Genomic DNA, 15,244 nt, shown 5'->3' with positions numbered 1-15,244 from the left:
CCTGCTTGATCTTTGGGTATGATGCGGGTAGGTCTGTAACCTCCTCACAAGTCAGGAGCGTTGAGTCCTAGTTGTGTGGATTCACCATGAGGTTTTGGTAGTTTTGAACATAGTGATCAATTATGTTAAAACCACCAATTCCATCTTGAAGCTTCAAACAATCTAGTTCTCGACGTTCCTGCTATGCGGGGATGTTATTCCCGTTTCCACAAGCATGGCCCAGAAGATCCTTCTTGGTTTCATTTCCCTGCGGAGTGCTAGGTATGTGAAGGGTTTTGCCTTGACACTGTACCCGCACTCGTCTTATAGTTACTTTACTTTCAAGGTATTCCTGGCGTCAATTCCCTGCAGGTGCTAGGTATGTGAAGGGTTTTGCCTTGACATTGTACCCGCACCCGTCTTATAGTTACTTGGTTGCCGAGGTAAGGGGTATTTTCCCGCTTACTTTTGAATCTTTGGGACTTGCGTTATAAACGTTACATGACTTGCGCATGCATATTTTAGTTTATTTTAGCAATTTTCCCGGTGTTTTGGATAAGTTAACCGTTCGACGCGCGGTTGTTAATAGGTTAGTGTTCAGTTTCCTCTTATCATGATTCGTGCGGATAGACCGGCACTTTCATTTAGTGGGATGACTGAACTTTACCTTTAACTGACCTGCGTGAAGGTTTGCCGTTTTTTGGGTTTATGTGGGTTTTACCGCCTTCCCCACGCAACGGCCTTCTTTCACACTTATGTATGCGGTGAAGACCGGCATATCCGTGTGGAAAGTATAAATGTAAAATCATCAGCGTCGATGTTCTAAGGAGAATCATTTCCATTAGAAGTGGCTCTGGGCCTTTTCTTTACAAATTTGGAATTGATCTACATGTAACATTTGCGTAATTGAGCTCCGTTCCATGTTCGTGGGACGGGAGTGCCATCGAGCCTTTCGAGCCGGTATGCGCCCTTTCCCAGTACCTCTTTGATAACGTACGGACCTTCCCAGACAGGTGTCAGCTTTCCTGGGCGCTCTTGGTTCGAAGCCTCTTGTTACGCAATATGTAGTCTCCTACATTGAAGTTGCAGAGTTTTACCCGCGTGTTGTAGTACTTTTGCATTTGTCGTTTGTAGTTCTCTTCACGCATTGCGGCTAAGTCTCTGCGTTCCTCGGTTAGCATAAGGTCTAACCGTCTTTCCGCATCATTGTCCTCTGGTTGAATCATGACCCTTGGTGAGGGTAAACCAATTTCGACCGGGACCATGGCTTCAGTGCCATAAGTGAGGCTGAACGGGGTTTCTCCCGTACTTGCCTTTTTCATCGTTCTGTGTGCCCAAAGTACGTGTGGAACTTCGTCCACCCAGCCGGATCTGTGTTCCAATAGTCTTCTCTTTATGCCGTCGACGATGCTCCTATTTGCTCTTTCCACCTCACCATTACCCTGCGGGTGCGCCACCGAGGTAAAGGTGTGGGTGATTTGAAGTTCTTTAAGCCACTGTTGTAGCTTCTTGTCAGCAAAGTTGGTGCCGTTATCGCTCACCAAATTCTGTGGAAGCCCGAAACGACAAATGATAAATTCCCAAATGAATTTTTTGATATGTTTTGCGGTCGTTTGGGCTAAGGATTTTGCCTCTATCCACTTGGTGAAGTAGTCGATGGCGACCACTAGAAACTGGACGTTCCCTGCTGCTGTGGGAAATGGGCTTGTCACGTCGATGGCCCACTTCTGAAATGGCCATGCAGAGGTGACTGGAACAAGTTCATTCTTCGGGCGATGCGTGTTGGGTGCGTAGAGCTGACAAGACCTGCACTTTCTGATGTACGCCAGCGCATCCGTATGCATCCCCGGCCAAAAGTATCCCGCGTTGTTTAGCTTAGCTACAACTGCGCGTGGACTTGCATGTATCCCACAGATGCCTTCGTGTACTTCCCTTAGGAGGTAGTTGGCATCTTGGTCGTCAACGCATCTGAGGAGGGGGCCAAGAAAGTTACGTCTGTAAAGGATGTCATCGATGAGTTGATAGTTCAGTGCTTTACAGCGTAGTTTTCTTGCCTGTGTTTTTGACTCTGGTAGTATACCCGCCGCAAGGTAATTTATTATTGGTGTCATCCACGTTTCTGTGCCGGTTTGGATGACACAGACTTCCTTGTGTGGGACTGATGGTGCTCCAAGGAGTTCAATGCGGATGTCCTTTCCCAAGTGGGTGAAAGCCAATGACGCAAGCTTGCTTAACACATCCGCGGATTTGTTTTCGCTACGCTTGACGTGTATGACTTTACAATCATTAAAATCGCGCATGAGGGTTTTTGCTTGAGCGAGGTACAGGGCCATTGTGTCGTTCACGGCCGTGTACGTCCCGTTTATCTGATTGGCTACTAACATGGAATCCACATGGGCTTCCAAGTTCTTTACTCCCATTTTACGCGCAATCCTCAACCCGGCCAAGAATGCTTCATACTCAGCTTCGTTATTCGTACTTGGAAAGTCTAGTCGAATAGCGTAAGTGTATTCTTGGCCTGCTGGGTTGGTAAGTTTTAACCCTGCGCCTGAGCCCTCGTTGCTGGCTGCTCCATCAGTGTAAAGTCGCCAGACATCATCGATGTCTTGTGCTGGAGAAGGTTGAGCCTCGTCCTGGCACTCTTTCTCCCGCGATGCTGGGACTTCGGCAATAAAGTCGGCCAAGACCTGGCCTTTTATGGCTGGCCTTGGCTTGTACTTTATCGCGTATTCTCCCAATTCTATTGCCCATTTGGCTAGGCGTCCCGAAATTTCGGGGTTGCCTAAAACGTTTGCAAGTTTGAAGTTGGTGAGAATAGTGATTGGGTGACCTTGGAAATATCGTCTTAGCCTGCGTGAAGCCTGTACAAGTGCTAAGACTAATTTTTCCAGGGTAGAGTACCGAGTTTCGACGTCTGTTAGGAGACGGCTAACATAGTAGATTGGCATCTGGATGCCTTTTGGCTCGACTAACAGGACGGCCCCGGTTGCTCTATCCGTGGCGGAGAGGTATAAGATTAATTCCTCTCCCGCTTCTGGTGCCGTGAGCGTTGGGAGTTCGATCAAGCGTGACAGAATTTCCTGAAAAGCTTCTTCCGCTTCTGGTGTCCAGCGGAAGTGCGTTTTCTTTAGACAGTTTCTCAGCGTTGACACGAATATGAACGACCTATCCGCATGATTTGCCAAGAAGCGGTTAAGTGCAACTAGGCGTCCGTTCAGTGTCTGAGCTTGCTTGATGGTAGTAGGTGATTCCATTTTGATAATGGCTTCGACCTTTTCAGGGTTCGCTCTGAAGCCATCTTTTGTAACAATGACTCCTAAGAACTTCCCTTCTTCCATCCCAAAGGAACACTTGCTCGGGTTGAGCTTCATGTTTATCCTTCTGAGTGTGTTGAATGTTTCTTCGATGTCTTTCAACATCGCTTCTGGGTCAAGGCTTTTGATGACCAGGTCATCCATGTATACTTCCAAGTTCCTCCCAATTTGGGCATAAAACTCTTTGTCCATCAGGCGTTGGTATGTGGACCCGGCATTCTTAAGTCCGAATGGCATCATTTGATAACAGAATGTGCCATCGGGCGTCCGAAATGCGGTTTTGTCCTGATCGTCAACGGCCATGTGGATTTGATGGTACCCTTTATACGCATCAAGGAAGCATTTAAGGCGAAACGGTGATAACGAATCTACCTTAAGATCAATTTCGGGTAACGGGTAACAATCTTTGGGGCATGCTTTATTCAAGTCTTTGAAATCTATGCACATGCGCCATTGCTTGTTAGACTTCGGTACCATAACGGGATTTGCAACCCAAGTTTGATATCTGCTAACGCGTACGATGCCCGCGTCAAGGAGTTCCTTGACTTGGGTTCTACACGCGTTAGCTTGTTCCGCCCCCATTACTCTACGCTTTTGTATGACCGGCGTAAAAGCCGGGTCACACTTGAGCTTATGCTCTGCTTTACTTCGAGGTACACCAGTCATGTCTGCTGGTTTCCACGCGAAGATGTCAGCGTTTTTCTGTAGTAAGCGTTTGAGTAATGTGCGCGTAGGATCAGTGATTGTTGGGCCAATGGTAACCGCCTGGTCGGGGTATTTGCCATTGAAAGCCCATTCTTCTGGTTCGGTGATAGTGGGTTTAGCCATCTTTGGTTTGGGTGTTGATGAGACAGATGCGATGCATACCTGGGGAATACCAGTGACCATCGCCACGCCCTCAGCTGTTGGCCATCCCATCATGCCGTGGACTGAAGATACCACGGCATTGAATCTTGCCGTCCCGTCTCTCCCGAAGAGAATGTCGTACGTGTGGTGTGGCTTCCTCATTACGACAAAGTCCACATCCTCTGTGCGGGAGTGTTTTCCGTCTGTGAGAGTGACGGGGAAAGATAGGATACCCAGAGGGGTGTTTGTGCTGCCGTCGAACCCTTCCATCGAGGCGTAGACCGTTTCCAGGCGTTCATTGTCTTCATCATCTAGCTTGTCGAAGAACTGCCTGTACATAACCGTTGACGAGGCGCCGTTGTCAACAAGAGTGCGGGAAGTGATGTAGTGCCCCAGCTGGCTTTTGATGACGATAGGGCCTTCTTTGCTGGGTCCTCCTGGCACTCGCGGGAAGCGAACCTCAGCTTCTTTCCATGCGCATGGTTCTGTCATCCGTCTTTTTCTTCCTCTGATGTTACCACGAACCATGTGAATGCTGATGTCAACGGGCTTTCGTCCGTTGCTTTTGTATCGGTTGTCATTCTTCCCTCCATTCCTGATTGATGCCACCAGGTGTGTAAGTTTGCCCTCCTTGACGAATGTTTCGATAATATCCCTCAAGGAGGAACACTTCTCAGTGGTGTGACCCTTTGTGCCGTGGAAGTCACAGTATTTGCTCTGATCCGCGTCAGGTCGTTGCCGGACCGTTGGAGCTTTTGGCCATGGGAGTTTCTCAGTGGCAAATATCTCCGTGACGCTTTTGGTGAGCGGCGTCCACCTGGGGTGTCGGCTTGATGGGTGTGTATTACCCCTTCCGCCTACTTGGGAGCGAGAGCTGGAAGAGGTGTCAAAGTTTACCCTTGACTGCCACATGCTTAGCTTCCTCCTTTTGTTTTGCCGGGCGGTCTGGACGTTGTTTTCTCTTGTCCTCTGCGTATAGAAGTTTGTAGTCTGGGGCAGATTCCCACCCAGTTGCTTCTCTGTTTCGGCAAAGCGCTTGGCTGCCGTCATGATGGCATCCCATGTGGATGGCATGCCATCTTTACCCGTCAACGTGCGGATAAGCTCTGGCTATTCGGCGCCTTGGATGAAAGCGGCGCGAACAAGGTCCTCGCTTATAACGCCCAGACTCAGCTTTTTCGAGTTAAAGCGAGTGATGAAGTCTAGTAAAGGTTCATCCTTATCTCTAACGCAGTTGAGGATCGTCCACTGTTCTTCAATATATTTCCTCTGTTGACTGAAGTGTTGGCTGAACTTGTGTTGGAAGTCCGCCCAATCATAGATGTGGTGGACCGGTAAACGGTCAAACCACGCTCTAGCCGCTCCAACCAGTGTCATCTGGAACATATAACACCATGTGAGTTCCGTCCAGTTGCTGACGGTTGCCCCCGCTATGAATCTGTTCAGGTTATCATCTGGGTCGGATATACCATCATAAGTGCCGATGTTGGGCATCTGCTTGGCACTTTTCGGGGCGATTGCTTCCGCAATGTCCCTTGCAAACTTGGATGTCCCCGCGTTTGCAGCAGTTGGTCTGAAGGTTTTGGAGAAGTCACGTGGGTTTCCCCCGTGTTCCTTTGTTTGAAGGTTTCTCCGAAATTCCTTCTCGTTCGGAAGTCCGTTTCCTTACGCTTCCCTTTCGCCCTAAGGCGAGGGTTTGCGTCGGTGTCGGATTCCTCCCGATCATCGTCCGAGGACTCGTACTCACTGCTCATGTTGAGCTGTTGTCGAGTGCTTCCAAATTTGTCAGCCTGTTGGACGGAACGCAAGCGTTCGTCCAACTCTGCTTGGAATTCTTTCTGACGTGCCTCCGCCCACGCTTTAACTTGTTCAAGTGTTTGGCGGGGGAGTCTCGTCTGTTGTCCTTCCGCCTGGGTATTACTGAATCCCAGGGGATGGTTGTTTACTGCACTTGCCCTGGCTTGGGTAACCGGGGTAGTGTTCGTAAAATTTACTGCACTTGCCTCGGGTTGGGTAACCGGGGTAGTGTTCGTAAAATTTGTGTGTTCGCCGGTGTTCCCCCCAGTAGCTGGGGTTGTGGTTACAGGAGTTTCTTTAACCATCTTTCCAGAAGTTTGAAAAAACTGAAAAGAAATGAAGTTCTAGCTTTTATGCACGGATGGCGCCAATGAAGAAACACTAATGGACCCCGGGCAGATTACGGATAATCTGGGGGTTAAATAGATGTTTCCCACGAGGGGTTAGACCCGGCAAAGATGGTTCTTCTGATAACCTGCAAAACAGACACAGTGAGCTCGTCACTGAGAAGGGGGGGGGGGGTACCTCCTTGTGACCACCCTCCGGCGTGAGAATTAGACTAGATTGCTCTTGAATATGTGTATATTAAGAGATTGCTAGAGCAGATATCAGGTATATCATGTAAGATACAAGATGAGATTAGATGATCATACCATTTGGGGTATTTATAGCCGAAGGTAGGTTTCCAAGAGGGTGTAGCCGGCTGAATAGTATTCCTGTTCTACCAACTGTGGCCTACACACGTGCCATGCTGGTAGTTGGTGGGTAGGCAGCGGCTGACAGTGACCAGGCCTGCTGTGTACTATTCCTTTTCCACCAACTGCCGGCTATGCACGTGGTATGACAGGAGTTGGTGAGTAGGCAGCGGCTAATAGTGACATACAGTACAAGAGCATGCTGCTCGTGTCAATGAGCTGTCGTATCTTTGGTCATATCTTTTGCCCATACCTTGTCAGGTACAATACAAAAGATCCTCCAGTATCGTACGGACTGGCTTATTTGGGCGGGAGTATTCCCCCTCCCGCCTTTGTGCGGGATTGTTCCCGGCTTTGCTCATTCCTTCAGGTGACTACTGAATTATTACGAGTGTTAAGCCTTGTGCGTGTAGCCTTGCTGCGCGGGTAGCCTTCTCTGATGGCTGGTATCCGTAACTGCGGGAACAGGCGGAGTACTTGGAAACCATTGGGAGGCGTTTCCTGCGGGAACAGCTAGCGTACTGCGCGTGAGGACGTCACGTCTCTGAGCATGGTGGGTCCTGCCGATCCAGTTGGTTTCTGCGCAGACGTCTCTCTTTGAGGTGAGTGTTGCGAGTTTGGTCTTTGCGCAGACGTCCCTCTTTGAGGTGAGTCTTGCGGGTCCAACTGCGCAGACGTCTCTCTTTGAGGTGAGTCTTACGGGTCCAACTGGGCTCTGCTGGGACCTACCTCTTCAGATCAGAGGTTTGACAGGAAGTCTTTTGATGATCTCAACTTGGATTTCGAAAGGAATGTTTTTAGACATGTTGAGTTCGACCTAGGGTTTATGCATGAGTCGACACATAAGATTGGTAGTTTTATGATTAGGTAGTGGAAGCAAAAACGCAAAACAACAATATGAGTTTTGGGCCACTGGGCTTCATATCCGATAGTCCATGTATAACATGGATTTGGAATATATAATAAATAAATATTATGGTATTTGTGAGAGTATGATGAACTAGAAAGATCTTCTGATGATCATGAAACAGTTTATTAGGTTTGGGGTCTTGGCAAATGCCTTTGACAGTTATCATGTATTTTAAATTCAAAATACGTCAGTACGCTCCATTTAGACACCAAAATATTATATACAAAATTTAATAAAATTAAATTTCTAATACATTTTATAAAGCATTTAATGTCTAAAACTGATAATCTGAGCTCAACCCCAGCCACGGAATGCCGCCCCTTACACCTACTACTAGAGGAGCTGCCCCTAGCCCCCGCCTAGGGGGCAACGCCCGCTTGGAACCCCATGACTTAGGTTTTCCCCCTAAGTACCAATAGAATTATAAATTATAATAAGATCAAATAAGTGTGTACCCCACACTCGGCTTATTTAAAATCATGTTACAATAAACTTGATCAACAAGTTAATCCCTAATTACACTAAAATCACTAACACTAACACTAACTCTAAAATCACTAACACTAAGGGAGGGCTGGGTGTTCATCTAGGTTCATCAATTCGGCCGGCCCAAAGTGTTTTTGCAAGATGTGAACCAAAAATTAATGGCTAAGAAGTCTGCATCTCGCACATAAAATCCATAAAAATGGCGTTTAAAGTAGAAATACAAATCAAAATAACATATATGTGTTTGCCGGGAGTCAAACCCGGGTCTATTGCTTGGAAGGCAATTATCCTAACCGTTGGACTACAAACGCATTACTTGTTAAGATTGTTAAACGGTACAATCTTATAATGCTATAGTTATATTGGTTGAGGCCCGAACGAGTTCGAAAAGAAAAGAAAATGGTTATGTTTGTTTGCTATTATTTGGACATCTTGGTTGGTGATTTGGATGTTTCACAATACTGTTGTTAAAATAAACTAACTGAACATAGGAATTAAGAGCATTCTCATCCAACCCATTATAATATGTGAGTGGTGTTTTTATAATTTAGATAGTGATTTAGGGTGTTGTGAGTGAAGAGTTTTTATATTTTAGAAAAAGTAGTGATTTTTCTGTATATTTGAAAAGTTACTGTTAATCCCCTATAATTTTTTAATATATTTTGAAAGTGGTTGTGAGTGAAGGAAAGAGAAAATGTAATAATAAAAGGTATAAAAAGTATTATTTAATTGAAATTGAGAGAGAAAATAAAATGAGTTTTAGTGTAATTTTTGGTTTGGAGATAGTGAGTGGGATGAGAATGCTCTAAGATGTATCAAAATGTTTTAATAATAATATAATCAATTGAAAGGTTAAACTTCTATATTTTAAAAGTTGTCAATCAACAATCTTGAGAGAGTACACTAGTAGTAAGAAACTTAGTAGTAACTTCCATGTGAACTTAGCAGCAACAATTGTTGCTCATTAATTCTAACTTGCAAGCAATAAGAACTTTTCGCTAGTGTCGTCGGCAGTAACTGATCAATACCAGCTAGACACTTAACAGTAACTCGAACTAGTAGTAATGTGCAATCAAAACACCACATTATGATCATAATCTCCCATGATCACAACATGCGTTTACCTGTCTGCACCTTCTAAGGTCTCACTTATTCCTTATGGGCATGAACAAAAATATTCATGGAAGCTCCCACTTATAATTTATAAACCCTTATAACGTTGAGTATGGTCCGCTTTGGTTTGTTGCAAAGCTCTCATCAAGGAGAACGAGAGCCCATTAACTAATAGTTTTACCATTAATAATAACTTCGTATAATTGTTTGTGTTCAAAGTTAGTAGAAAATCTTATCTTAGAGTTTTTAAGTTTAAAGAATATTGAGATACAGAATCTAAATGTGCGAAGGTCATTGCAGTTAAAGAATTTTTTAGGCTCTAGTTGTGCAAGGAAAGTATAGAAGATCAGCACCATAAAAAATGAAATTAAAAAAACAAAAAAAACCAAACAGAATCATATAAAAAGGATTGTATGTTATGATGCATGAAAAAATACGGAAACCATCATCTATTCTTGAATCATAGAATCGGGGTGACTAAGCAGAAGTAGAGATTCTGAATAAGAGGTCATCTTGAACAACGAAACATAAGATCTATCAATCCCAAGATCTTCGATATTTTTTGAGCAGGGATCATAAACTTTAAGTGTTGATGATACACAATTGTCATCATAAGCGTATACATGTTCCGTTATCGGCTCTCCATTCTTCCTAAATCCAATTACTTGATAACCTACTGAACCATCTGAGTCTTCAATACCAACAGTGAATAGTTTTGTAAACAAGGGCTTTAGATCACCATTTTTCTTCATCATCCAAACATCACAAATTGGTGCATTGGCATATTCATATAAATATCTAACCACAACAAGAGCTCGTTAAGCTTAGAGATTGACATATATTTAGGACTTCCTAAACAATCTTCTGGAAGGTGTACTTCTCCAAATTCTTCACTTATCAAATTAAATGATATAATCGGATGTTGAGACGGGGAATTCAAAGCAACCCAATGAATAACCCCGTCTATAACTACCTGACGATGTTTAAATTCAGTTAGTTTATAAGGAATTGGTACGCTTCTCCAAGCCCCAGAGCTTAACGTAAAAACCTCAGCCTGCCAATAAAAATAAGATACGCGTGTCATCTTGACAATCTTAATGTCACTAGTTTTAGGACAAACCCCAAAACCAACGTTATACAAGTACGGCCCATCCGGCATCAGTATACCAACAGATTTCCTAATTGATGGATTCCAAAGAACAATCAGTTTCATCTTTAGTTCTCGAGAAGAACCATACAAACACACCAATCCGTTACAGCAATCGAGCATTAAGGCTTCGGTAACTAGCTTAACAGTGGGAGGAACAGTTGGGAAAAACTTGTGTTGTGGGAAACTATCGTCATCAACAATCGAGACATATTTATCCTTAGAAGCAACTGTGTACCTTATCAATAGATGATGCGGCTGAGTCTGGTTGACGCTGTGATCGGTGATAAATTTAGAGCTATCGATGAGAGACTTCCATTGTTTTGATACCGATCTGAATCGAATCAGAGATTTGACAGGATCCTTTTTGATGACTTCCACTTGGATATTAAAAAGAATGTTGCCAGACATTCTGGCACACGATTTTGAGGTTTCAGGTTTAGGTTTAAGTTTTGTATAATGGGTAGGAAACGTGGAGTGGAAGATAATGCTAGTCTATGGATAATGTGGTTTAGGATTTGTTTAAGTTGGGGTGAAAAGTTTAAACAAGTGGCTAGCGTGTTTAACTAGACCATTATTATGAGCCTTGTGTATTAGATTTATATTGTTATTAAATTTAACTGACTATAAATGAATTAGAGAATTAGATTTAATTATGTGTTACATGAATTAGAGATCTAATATAATTGGTTTCTTTGGTTTTAACTATGAGTTTTCATTGAGACATTTCTTTTAGTATATACTCTTTTCTTTAGTGGAATTATATGAGATTAACTTTGTGGACTTCCAACACCTATCCAGCATGAACATCGTTAGGTATCGAATAATAGAGGGACTGTATTGTAATTGTGCCATGGTATAGGGTGTTCACTGTTAGTTGTATAGCTGTACTTAATCGGAGATTGAACCGTAAGAGCATCCATAATGGGAAACTTTTAAGGTGTTTTTGAGATAAAAAGAGTGATGTGAAACAGAGATGGTATGATGTGGAGGAAAGAATGAATGAAGAATGTGTTTGTGAGGGAGACGGATGAGAAATGAGAGAGAAAGGAGGAGAAACAGGGTCTTTTTGTGAGGCCGAGTGCCATGTGAGCACCCAAAAGCACCATCTACCGATGGTCTAATGAAGGGTAGCTAATGATTAAAGTAATCTCCCTCTTTTCTCTCTCTGAATTTCTTTTTTCACTAGTTCTTAGCTCTAACTCTTGATCACCATTTTTTGTATCTAACAAATTATAAACTCCTAAACCACTAGCTACCCTTCATCACGGTTCATTCTCCGATTAAGTACAATTACAACTAACAATGGACACCCTATACTATGACACAATTACAATACAATGCCTCTATTATTTGACTCCAACAATCATTAGAATTCAATATGTAAAGATTTAAGCATGAAACGCTTAAAACCACAACAACACAATATGAAAAGCTTCAAGCAACTCATCAAACCAAATTTGTACATAGTATTCGAAACTCAAATATAAATGACATTAAAAGACAGTGACTATAAGACAATTGGTGAACGTTTTATTTAATAAAATATAGTGTTTACATCAAGATGAAAGCTAAACGAGCAACAAGCTGCACCGCATGTCCTTTTTGAATTGCAAAACACAACTTTCAAAAACTACATTAATAGATTTTGGAGTCATAACATTATTATGCATAACCCGATGAACTCGGCTAAGTAGTTCCACAGCTTCATAGACATGCATTGGTTGTAATGCATGTATTTATATCACATTGTTAAACCTTTAAATAACTTCAGAACTGATAACATGACAACTCAATAGACATCATGTGCTATGAGCACAGTGATTAAGTAGATGCATGATGAAATATGGCTATTATCATCATCATTGTCATTGAATGATAGAATCAAAGTAATTAAGCAGAAGTATAGATTCTGTGTAGTTGACCATGTCGAAAACCAAACCATTTAAGTTTACCAAGATTACTAAGATCATTCATGTGTTCTGAGTTGGTTTCATAAACTTCAAGTTTTTATATATGGACAACCATCATTTACCTCTATTAGCGGTTGGTCATTCATCCTAAATCCAATTATTCCATAAGATTTTGAAGATGACTTAACCTTTAAATTAAGTGAATAGTTTTGTAAAAGAGTTAAAGAGGCACTATTTTCAACACCACCCTATATGTTAAAAGCTGGTTTCCCACATCATCTTCACGGAGTCAATCGATCAGAGCAAAAGACTCTGATGACTAGAAATCGAATTATAATTTGTTGGAATTCAATATCAGTGAATTAATGGATCAAACATGACATGATATATTGAATTAATGTTAAACGAGTCAAAATGTAGACAACTAAATGTAACAGTTATTTTTAGTCCAAAGTTGACATCAGAATTGATGACACGAGTCACCAGAAAAATTATTGCCATTCTTACATGTTGGTTGATTCAATAGCCGATTCACACACATAAATTAAACAGGAAGTACACATATACTAGAAGCATATTTTCAATAAAATGAAAATAAGAAAGGTTATCTTCAGATCTGATGGAGCTATAAATCATAAATGCTATTCTTGGTGAGACAGAGATATCTGAAGGTAACCTTTTCGGTTTTTTTTTTTGTTTTTTTTATAAATCATAAATGCTGTAAATCATAAATGCTATGTTATAAATCAATTTTTGTTTTTTTTTTTTGTTTTTATAAATAAGAAAGGTTACCTTCAGATCTGTATTTATAAAAACAAAAAAAAACGAAAATTGAACGAAACACAACAAAAAAAAATAGATTCATGATATTATATGACCATGATCCATCACTGAATGATAGTCATGGTGATTAAGCAAAAGTAATGATTCTGTATAGCATGTCATCACGAAGTTCTGGCCAAAAATCCCAAGACCACTACTGTGTTCTGAGCCGGGTTCATGCACTTGAAGTTCTGCTACCCAAGAACCATTAGATTTGTACAATTGTTCAACTATCGTTTTGCCATTCTTCCGAAATCCTTGTATGGTATAATAATATGCTGGCTTAATAGTGATTGTGGACAACTTTCTAAACAGGGATTTTTTAACACCATTTTTCAACATCAACCATACATCACAAACTCGTTTCCCTGCATCATCATTTAGGTAGTTAAGCACAACAAGAGATTCGTTGAGCTTAAATATGCGAAGAGATTCTATTTCGCCTACTATTAAACTATCTGGAAGATCTACATCTCCAAATTCTTCACGTGTCAAGTCAAATGAAATAAACCTAAATTCATTTGTAATCAAATCATGTGCAAGCCAATAAATAACCCCATCAATGACTACTTGTGGATTTAAATTTATAAAATGAAGTGATTCATAAGGCAGTAGATTCCATGATACACGCTTCCAAGTCCTAGAGCTTAATGTGAAAACCTCAACCCGCAAATCATTACATGTAATTTTGACAATCTTAGGGTCGCTAGTTTTAGGACAAACCCCAAAACCAAATTTACGAGCCGATTTACACGGCAACATTATACCTAAAGATTTCCTAACTGATGGATCCAAATTACAATCAGCTGCTTTCTATACCGATCTATACCGTACAAACACACCAATCCATGAGAGCAACCAATGATAAGTAATGGCTTAATAGTTGGAGGAACAATAGGAGAAAACTTGTCTAGGGGGAAACTATCATCATCAACAATCGAAACATATTCATACTCATCATCTACTTGGTACCTTATAAGTAGATGATGCGGCCGAGCCTTGACGCTGTGATCATTGATAAATCCAGAGCTATCGATAAGAGACTTCCACTGTTTTGAAACCGATTTGAACCGAATAAGAGATTTGACAGGAAGAACACGTTTGATGATTTCTACTTGGATATCCAGAGGAATGTTGGCCGACATTGTGACTTCAGTTTGATTTTAGGTTGTCAGTTGTAGGATTTTATATATAGCTAGAGATTGAAACGTGGATGACAAGAATTGTAGCCCATGTAGAAGTTGGGTTAATACTTAATAGCCCGTTTAACTTGAGATATAATACTTTTGAGTTCTTCTCTTCTTTTTTTCAAGTTTTATGTCGAATTCGACTTACGTTTCATCCTTAAACTAACAAAATAACAAGATTAACTTTAACGATTAAATATGTTTACGTGTTACATCCTTTTTTCACTAGCGAACCTTAGCTTTTTCTGTCACTAGCGAACCTTAGCTTTTTCTGTTAAGCCCATATCCACGTGAGGGTATTTTAGTCACTTTAACATTTTTTTGTTATAAAAAGAAGAATATTAACACATTAAATAGTTATCCTTTTACATAGGTAACCACTGCTTATCATTTGGTCATAGCAAAAGAAATTATATTTCTACTCTCTTTCGATTTCTTGTTTTCCCCATGGATCCAAATTTTTATTACAATCGTAGAGACAAAGAAGATTATTTGAATGCTTAATATGGTAGGGCCCACTTATGTAATAGTGTTTTGTATTATATTGTTTTGTTATCAATTGTATTTAATGCTTTTGTTTATTTTGTAATAGACCTTGTAAAAAAGCTCAAAAGATGCATGGCATGCTCTCACCTGGAGAATGCCCACGCCCATGCATACATAACTTTTTTGCTTTCTCTCTCTCTGATAATCTTATCCATCCAATCACTTTAACCTTTTCATACTTAGAAAATAACTCAAATAAATAAGATCCGGGATCTTGGTTTGTTGTAAACGATTATTGCTAAGTTTACAACCGAGATTGATTCAAGAACATGTTGTTTGATTAGGTTAAAGGTCTGGACCTACAAATAATATAAAATAAAAACAATTATTTATAATTTTTCTATTAACTTTTGTTAGACTAAAATTTGGTTATAAATTATTTTTATTTAATAAAATTTGGGATGGCTATGCTAAAGGCCTAATGTGAGTTAAAAGTTGGGTTGTACCGGTGGAAGAAAGAAATGTTATTTTTAATAAATAGTTTGGGTT

At 41.2% G+C, this 15,244-nt stretch overlaps 1 non-coding gene and 2 pseudogenes across 1 annotated transcript; all 3 read right to left on the bottom strand.

Annotated features, from left to right (window-relative positions):
- Positions 1 to 8,266: 8,266 nt before the first annotated feature.
- Positions 8,267 to 8,338, bottom strand: TRNAG-UCC (transfer RNA glycine (anticodon UCC)). The gene has a single exon. It is a non-coding gene; the product is annotated as a tRNA-Gly (tRNA).
- Positions 8,339 to 8,885: 547 nt separating this feature from the next.
- Positions 8,886 to 11,095, bottom strand: LOC143535003 (F-box/kelch-repeat protein At3g23880-like; annotated as a pseudogene).
- Positions 11,096 to 13,061: 1,966 nt separating this feature from the next.
- On the bottom strand, positions 13,062 to 14,167 carry LOC143535037 (putative F-box protein At1g47790; annotated as a pseudogene).
- Between the last annotated feature and the right edge of the window lie 1,077 nt (positions 14,168 to 15,244).

Source organism: Bidens hawaiensis, unplaced genomic scaffold (assembly GCF_021521415.1).
Source record: "Bidens hawaiensis isolate Kalapana, Puna unplaced genomic scaffold, B.hawaiensis_p1.1 tig00010384_1, whole genome shotgun sequence".
In the NCBI taxonomy this organism is placed as follows: domain Eukaryota; kingdom Viridiplantae; phylum Streptophyta; class Magnoliopsida; order Asterales; family Asteraceae; genus Bidens; species Bidens hawaiensis.
The sequence above is the reverse complement of the archived record's forward strand: the minus strand, read 5'-3'. Positions and strand labels throughout refer to the sequence as shown.